Genomic DNA, 9,288 nt, shown 5'->3' with positions numbered 1-9,288 from the left:
GGAAACAAGAGCTTTATCTAGTATGATTATTGTTCTTAATGTACTAAGTTATTTCTCTTCTCTTTTTTGTCCTTTGGTTAATCTCATGTTGTTACTGTATCTGATTTTGTAACCTGGTATATTGTATATATATTTATTTGTTTATTTGAAATATGAAAGGGAAGGGGGAAAACAAGATGATTCAGAAGAGTGGGGGGAAGAAATGGGGACAAAAACATAAGAAGGGGGACAGAAACATGGGAGGGGGTGTCAATGTTTGAGAAGTAATGCACCTACTGTCTGGCAAATGTAACGGTAACGCCCTTATACATTACCCTAACAATAAAAAAATGGATCATAAAAAAAGCTGTGAGGCTATTTGGAACATGCCTAGTTGTGCTGGCCGAAGGCCTAACAAACATTTCTGTTCTTTTTTTTCCTTTCACATCATTACTATGAGCAAGCAATAGCCATTCAATATACTGCACTAAGAAATCCCATGAATAAGCATTAAGATGATGCAGTTTTGTAAACCAAATTTGGAGGAAGACAAAATATAATCCTCAAAGATGCCACATATGCATCCCCTACTAAAGAAGGTATATAGTTTAGAAAGACATAAGGTTTCAGGGACACTTCAAGGAATTAGTCTGTATAACTGGCCAAGTAGAAATTTTTTTTGTAATTAAATCATTAGCCAAATATCGTGAAAGTGTGTTTCAGGTATAGCTTCAGAGACATAATATTCCATGAAGTGGGCAACCATAGGTAGACAGAGGGTCCTCTGAAAGGTTTATAATAATAATAATTCCATATGTAGCAATTTTTTTGCTTTGTCAATACAGATCATTGCATAGTAGGTACATATGTGTATAAAGCTCAAGAATAAATAAAAATAGTTGTTATTGATAGAGTACTTTTAAATAGAAAATTAAGTGTGCAAATCATAGTACATATGACATATTTCCACTCTATTTGATCTAAACTTTTTGAAAATGAAACTATCAGATGTACACAAATTGTTGATACTATTTAGTATAGATGACCATTGAACTTCATATTCTAAAAGATGTCTTTAAAAGAAATAGTAATTGGGGGCCTGGAGTTTGGTATAGTGTTAGAGTGTTTGCCTACCATGCACAAAGACCCAGGATCGATTCCTTGGTACCATGTACTAGAAAAAGCCAGAAGTGGTGCTGTTGCTCAAGTGGTAGAGCACTAGCCTTGAGAAAGCCCAAGAACAGTGCTCAGGCCCTGAGATCAAGGCCCAGGACTGGCCAAAAAAAAAGAAATAGTAATTGGATAAGCTAAATTCTATTACTACTTTGAAGCAAAATAAAATATTTAAAAGGCAAATTGAATTTGACATGTTTCTCATGTTATTGAATATTTGTATTTTATATGACTTTATTATATCATGCCTGTGACAGAAAGCAAGTATTTGGCTAATTTTGTTTTATTGATAGTGGGTTCATATTAGCCATGTAATCTAGGATGTTGATATGCTCCAATTTAGGCATGTTACATTCTTTCTTCTCAAATGAACAGGAAAGTACAACTAAATGTAGTTGTGTTGTCCAATAAATAGACAGCAAGATGTAGAGCAGAAGTCTTTGCTCATCAGAGCAAGCAAGTCAACAAAGTACCTCCTGAGACTTAGTTGAGGGGACAGGCCTTTGCAGGAGGCAACTTCACATTGTTATACCCAAGAGCCTGGTAAATACCATCAGCCAGATGTCCTTGCCACCACTATTCCCATCAGCTCCATGGAATATGGTGGCATGACCCCCCCCCAAAAAAAACCTCTGCTGTGGCTGGTGCTGCAGACAGTTTGTTGCAAAGCTCTGCCCATTTTGAAGGGCCTGCAGGCAGCTCAGTTTACAAAGCCAGAGCAGGGGACACACATTGCTTAGGTCTCAAAATGATTGATTTCAATGTTTTTATATTTGTATTAAAATATTGGAAATTATTTCTGAATTTAAAGTCATTTCTGAAATTCCTAAAAATTTATTTTTAGTAGATGATTTGTATGTGTATGTGTGTGTTTGTGTGTGTACATGAGTGCATGTGTGTGCACACATGTGTGCACCTGTGTGGGCTGGTCCTTGGCTTGCACTCAGGGCCTTGGTTCTATATTTGAGATGTTTTATTTTATTTTGTTTTTCCTTAATGACCTATCATTTGAGCCAAAGATCCACTTCTCCACTTTCAGCTTTTGTAGTATTTATTTAGAAATAATAATTCATGAATTTTCCTGCCAGGTTAGCTTGGATCCAAGATCCTCAGATCTCAGCCTGCTAGGATTACAGACATGAGCCACAGAACACAGCTTTCTTTGATCGTTTTATGTTTTCATTTTTTTCTGCATTAGAGAAATAATTTAATGCCCTTACCTTGGCCCAATCTGACTTTTGGAATATGGACTCTGCTGTTGTTGTTGTTGCTGCTGCTGCTGCTATTGTTTAGGGAAAGGGAAACTATCTTTTTTCAAATCGGTGTCCCTTCAATATCTACTTTGTGGTAGGTTTCACACTGATCCATGTTCCTTGTACTAACTTCTATCCCAGTAGTTACTATCTGTCCATTATTTCATAGGATTTCCTGGCAATGATTTTCTGGATGGGTCACTCACCACAATAATGGGATGTAGTTGACACATGACCTCTAGCTCACTGGTCAAGTGTTTTAAATAGTTACAAAGATATGCACTTGTTCAATGGGATGCTAGGGTTATATTATGTATGTATGTTGCAATGTTTTCATTTTGGCCTCAACAGATCAGAAGGTAGACTTCCCCTGTGTTGTTAATGTTATCTTCTGAGAGAGATGTGAACTGGTATTTCTTTACTGCTTTTATCTGTATGCCCACCACCACAAATAGGATTGACCCATTAATTGTTATTGTTCATTCATGAAGATTTTAATCATGACTGTGATTTACTGTGTTTTTATCAAATAAGTGTGCATTGCTCTAAATTCATAACTATTGTGTGTGTGTGTGTGTGTGTGTGTGTGTGTGTGTGTTGGTTTTAGGGCTTGAACTCAGGCCTTTTTCTATATCTGTGGTTTAATTTTTCTTAAGGGGAATGCTCTACCACTTGAGTAACAGCTCCACTTCTGCCTTGAACATTTTTTTTCTTTCTGGTGGTTAATTAGATAAGAATCTCTGGTCTAGTGGTAGAGTGCTTGCCTAGAATGCACAAAGCCCTGGGTTTGATTCCTCTGTACCCCATACACAGAAAAAGCCAGAAGTGGTGCTGTGACTCAGGATGTAGAGCACTAGACCTTGAGAAAGCTCAAGGATAGTGCCAGGCCCTGAGTACAAGCCCCAGGGATGGCAAAAAAAAATTTCATGGGCTTTACTATCTGGGCTGGCCTTAAATGATCCTAGATCTCAGACTCCTGAGTAGCTAAGAGTACAGTGTAAGCCACCATCAGTCAGTTAATAACCATTTTTCAAAAAAAAGATTTTAGGCTACAATTTGAATTGTTAATTCTATGATCACCTACAATCACTTTTTTCCCCTTTCAATATCACAAAGATTCAGTTGCTCTATTGCTTCAGTTTTCTCATCCTCATTAGTTGAATAGGGTATACTTTCCAAGTTTTACTTCATTTACTAAAACCAGATTCTGTAGTCATTTGGAATATTACTTTGGGTTTTCATGTATTGTTCATACTACTGGTATGTTCCATGTGTCTATTTCTAATCCAAGATCACACACTATGCTTTATTTAGAATGCTTTAAAGTGTGTGTGTGTGTGTGTGTTTAACAGGTATTGGGTTTAAATTTCAGATTTACACTTAGATGAGCCAGTGTAATGTGCCTTCAAGTGATACTAATTTAGTTAGGAACTGTTTTTTTTTCTTTTTTTCAGTCATTGGGCTTGAACTTAGGGCCTGGCCACTATCCTTGGACACGTTTTGGCTCAAGGGTACCATTCTGCACTTGAGCAAATGTTGCTTTCCGGCAACACTAGTACAAAAGGGACACCCACGGCCAGCCTACAGTCCCAAGGAGTTGAGCAAGAGGGTAAGATTCAACAGCTCAGTCCACCACCTAATGACTGGAAAAAACACACTGAGCCGGGAGCTGTGTCAGCCGTGAAAGCGCAGCAGATCTCGAGTTTATAGCGTCAGGCACATAGTTAAATACTTTGGGGAAAAGCGGAAGTAGAAAACAGGAAGAAGAAAGGGCCACTAGAAAATAACCACGACATTGTTACCAAGGGCCAAGGCAGGTCTTAGGTTAATTCGCTCTTTCTCTCCATCTTGCATCATCAGAGTCTTTCTCATTTCATCTTTCTCATTCACATTACACTTGAAAATACATTCCTCATCTTAAAAGTCCAAGGTTCTTACTCAGAAACAGGTTATCCCTACCATCTTGCTCTCCTTAGCCTGAAAGTTATATGGAGAATTACTTATGACAAAGCCTCAGTTTCTCAGGATTTCTTGTGCTCTTTTACAAACTGTAATCAAAGTTACAGTTGTGTGAGAGGGGTCTCACACAAGAGTCACCGGCCAACCTCCATGGGACTGTACAAATGGGCTTTCTCTCTTTCTTTTTTGGGGGGATGGTTTTCTCTATTTCTTATCCGATGTAATTCTCAACAGCAGTCAAAGCTAGAGTTTTCTTAATACCGTTCTCTTATTCACAAAAAATCACACAGTTTACTGTGCTGTATAGTAAAGTACTTAAAATGTGCAAAAGAATAAAGATATGAGGAACAAAGACCATGAATAGAGTACCTGCTCCACGAAGAGTAATGGTCAAATTATGTTATATGCTATGTTATATATGTTATGTTATAAGAGTTTTGGCAGAAAAATATAGCTGCTTGGGAGTAATTCAAATTATAACCTTTGTTTTTCATCCATAGCCATGAAATGACAAGCATCAGATGACTTAACTTCCATACATGGAAATCAAATAGTAGTATTGGTATATTAATTAAATTTCAAAGTTAGACTGAGAGAGTGACTAAGGCAGAGCATATTATGTTCCACTAATAATATAAAAGCACTTCAATGGAACAGAATTTCTACATTGAAATCTTTCCTCTATTTATGAGAATGTATTGGAATTGAAAGACACCCCTAATTACAATGCTCAGAAATAAAATACCATTTAAATCAGGTCAGTTGACACGTGTCTATTATCCTAGCTACTCAGGGATCTGAGATCTGATGCTTGTGATCAAAATCAAACACAGACAGCAAGTCCACGATACTACCAACACTAGTTAACTGGAAAACACAGAATTGGAGGTGTGACTATATAGTAGACTGTTGGCTTTGAGCTGAAAAGACTAAAGCCTAAAGGAGACTCCCCTGGCCTTCAGATCAAGCTTCAATATTTTTCTGAAATTTTCAATTTAACAACCATATGAAGCAAATTTATGCTGAATGCTAACTTGGGCTTTGTAATAGAAACAATGGATACAATGCAGGGCATTATTTAACACATCTATAAGTGTCCATAGCTTCTGCCTGAGTACTAAAGAGTTGGATATTCCTGGCTGCTACTTCATTCAACCTCATGACAATTGATTGCCTAATAAAGTGCATAGTACTACGTGGATTCACAAATCCTGAGTTGGGAAAGAAAGATCAAAACCAATGTGTATTTTCATAGATCACAGTCCATTATTTGGGAAATGACTGCTCACAGTGATTGCTGAATATCTGTTATCAGTTCCAATCTCATTAAACACTTTGAAACCAGATATTAGTAATTCATTGGAGAAAGGTAGAAATGAGGGAACCCAGAAATTGGAGTTCAAAGTGTAAGTCAAGAAGCTGACGAGGGCAAAGCTGAGACTAGCTCATCGTTTTAACTTCTAGATATTCTCTCATTTTAAAGGTTTTAACACAAAGGTATTCCTTCACTTATTGCCACACCCAAGCAAGTCAGTGTGTCATTAGATCTCACTACCTTTCCTGCATATGAGGAATGTTGTTAACCCTTCATTTAGTGGAGCAGATGTATAAATTAAGCCCAGTATGAATATTGCAATAAAGATGGCATGGGGAATACAGTAGTTTTCCTTGCTCTACAGTACCCATATCCCATGCAGTTCTAGGGCTGAGTTCAGTGTTATCTAATGTGAGCTGACAAACAAGCCACTGCCATTCAGTGTTGAGGTAGTAAAGGCTGTTAGTGATTTTCAGGAAGCCACAGTGGGAGTACTCAGACCATGAGAATGGGAAAACCTTGTCTCAAATATCTTCATCCTTCAAATAATACATAAATCTCGTCACAAATTATTAGTGCTATATACAATTGTACACTTGTTATTCCTATTTCAAAATCACAAATAACACAATAAAATAAATTGTCGTCTTAAATAATACAAAGACTAAATGTGCCAGGAAATTCCGTAAGTACAAGCTTCCTCCTTTCCTCTGTAAAAATTTCATTAGAATGTAACTTTTGCATATATTGTCAATACAGTGTCAATTTCTTGTAGGATATGTATGTCTCTAGCAATCAATTTACTAATTTCTGTTTGAATAATAGTGAAATAGTAAATCATAAAAGGGAAAATTCATTCAATAATATGTCATAGTTAAATAATTTTACTATCTGGGAAGTATTGGAGAATTTTAGATGTGTAAGCACAGTTTGTTCCATGCAAGTTTGGAAGGAAAACCAGTATTTTCATCTTCAATGTCCATACTATTCTCTGAAAGAAAATCTCTCTCTCTCTCACTATCTTTCCCTCTCTCTCCCTCTCTCTCCCTTTGCCCCCCTCTCTCTTAGGTCAGGTCCTGGAGCTTGAACTCAGGGCTTGGGTGTGATTCATGAACCTTTGTTTTTAGGCTAGTGTTCTACCACCACAGCCATAGCTCCCCTACTGGCTTTTTGTGGAAGTAAGAGTCTCACAGACTTTCCTGCCTAGACTGTCTGTAAACCACAATCCTTAGACATCAGCCTCCTGAATAGCATGGATTATGAGTCTGAGTCACCAGACCAGGATTGTGGCCTGGTAGTAGACTGCTTGCCTAGCATGCATGAAGCCCTGGGTTTGATTCCTCTGTACCATATATAAAAAAAAGCCAGAAGGCCAGAAGTGGTACTGTAGATAAAGGGATAGAGCACAAGCCTTGAGAAAGTTCAAGGACAGTGCCTAGACCCTGAGTTCAAGCCCCAATACTTGCAAAAATGAATCTGAGTAACCTGCACATGATTTATTTGTGTATTTATTTAAGTATGTATATGTTTCTATTAGCAATCTTATATAACACAACAGTGTTTTGCATAGATATGATAGGAAATAAATTAAGTGGGAAATAAAAAGTGGGAAATTAGGTATATTAATGTGATAATCAACAGAGTTGTGATACCAAATTGAATAACATTTAATACAGTAGATTTAATACCATTTTCCAGGAAAGCAAACCAGAAAAATATCAATTCATCCCTAAACTGTCCAGATTGGATGTGTACTATTATCATACTTGTTGTAACCAGAAAATTGTTTTCTAATTCTATAGCATTCTTTCTATGTTTCATTTAGGGAAAATATTTCCCTAAATTTATAAAATTTATAAATTTATAAAAATTTACTTAGGTCAAACATACGTGGCAATAAAAGCTCATCTTTTCCTTTGTCATGAGGTTGCTAGAAGATATGTCTACCAAACTTGTCACAAAAGGATTTTGGATAGAATAAATGTATTGCCACCTGATGGTAATCTGCTTTGTTCTCATAATTCCATGATGTTCCCATGGCCCACTGACTACTCTCCCTAGGGGGCTGCTCTTGATTTTCAGGGAGACATCACACCTAGCCTTATCTGAAATGCAGGATGAGTCTTATCTGGAAAAGCAGGACTGTTGGTGTCAGGAGGATACCCCTACAATAAAACTTGCCAATAAACCATCAACAGGATAGAAGAAAGAAATTCCAAAATAGAGTCTCACCCTAGAATGTATAAAAACCTACAACTCCCTTTACTCCATACTCTGTTTCTCTATCACTGCTAGCTGTGACATGGAGTCCCTTTGAATAGATGATTAAAGCCTGTTCTGGTTTGCTGAGGTTTCTGCCTTCCTTCTCTTTTCCACTTGACATTTCATAACATTCACATCTTAGTTTCCTAGCAGACGCTTTCCTGACAGAGCATAGTGTTCCCCAGGGACGTTCATTTTTGTAGGAGATACTGTATTTCTCTCTTTATCTCCCCTCTTTTTCCTTTCTCTCCCATGGCTTTCTGAAAGCCAGTTGGTCCCTTCCTTTTACGATAGCTGAATGGTGGCTGGAATGTGGCCCATAGCACTTGGCTCTCACTGCCATGTAAGGGAGGCAAACTTATAGGCCTATATTTACTTGACTGGTAAACTCAGTTGTTAAGACCACTGGAAATCTTCTCTGTCTGTATGTCTGTCTGTCTGTCTGTCTGTCTGTCTGTCTGTCTGTCTGTCTCTTTCTTCATCTCTGTCTGTGTCTCTCTATGTCTGTGTCTCTCTCTGTCTCTGTCTCTCTGTCTCTCTCTGTCTCTCTGTCTCTGTCTCTCTCTGTCTCTCTCTCTGTCTCTCTCTCTCTCTCTGTCTCTCTGTCTCTCTGTCTCTCTCTCTCTGTCTCTCTCTCTCTGTCTCTCTCTCTCTCTGCCTCTCTCTCTCTCTCTCTCTCTCTCTCTCTCTCTCTCTCTCTCTCTCTCTCTCTCTCTCTGTCTCTCTCTCCTTGACCTTGAATGGCCTATACATACCACCCCCCCTGGGCATGATGAGGTAGGGATTCTGGTTTCTCAAGAAAGGTCATTCAAAGTGAAACTTCTATTTTTTTCTATGTCCAGGGGCCCTCCAACACTGACTGACTAATTTTGAGGAAGCCCAGCCACTCAGTAGAAGATCCCACTGGCCTCAAGCGTGTATTGAAGATGACTTAGTACAAGTTATTGGCTGTCTCCTTTTCTCATTGTCACCCAGGAGTTGGCTGGTAAGGACATGTGGTGACTGCAGTCTCTTCCAGCCAACAGCTGTGTCCTTTGGCTTGTGCCCTTAAGAGTAAGACACAGGTTGGGTCCTGGGAACTCTTCAGGTTCCCTCTTGAAAGCTAGCCTTTCTGGGTTTGAAGCCAGATCTAAAATCAAAAGAAATGTACCAGCTTTGGCTTCAGTATCTATTGAACCATCTCAAACAGCTATGAAATTTGGCCTCAGTACCAATTCAACAATTGCAATTACTGACCTGAATAAAGCAATTTTGACCACATAATAGTGCAAGATATAAATTTCTCCAACAGAATGGCAAGTGTTCAGAGATTCCCAAAGACCAAGCCTTTTTTTTCCTTCATTGCTC

The 9,288-nt window shown here is 38.2% G+C and overlaps 1 pseudogene; it reads right to left on the bottom strand.

Annotated features, from left to right (window-relative positions):
- Positions 1-334: 334 nt before the first annotated feature.
- Positions 335-8,062, bottom strand: LOC150041167 (cyclin-J pseudogene; annotated as a pseudogene).
- Positions 8,063-9,288: the final 1,226 nt, after the last annotated feature.

The sequence above is a fragment of the Megascapheus bottae genome, chromosome X (assembly GCF_031878675.1).
Source record: "Megascapheus bottae isolate mThoBot1 chromosome X, mThoBot2.hap1, whole genome shotgun sequence".
NCBI lineage: Eukaryota > Metazoa > Chordata > Mammalia > Rodentia > Geomyidae > Megascapheus > Megascapheus bottae.
This window is presented reverse-complemented; position numbering and strand designations above follow the sequence as displayed.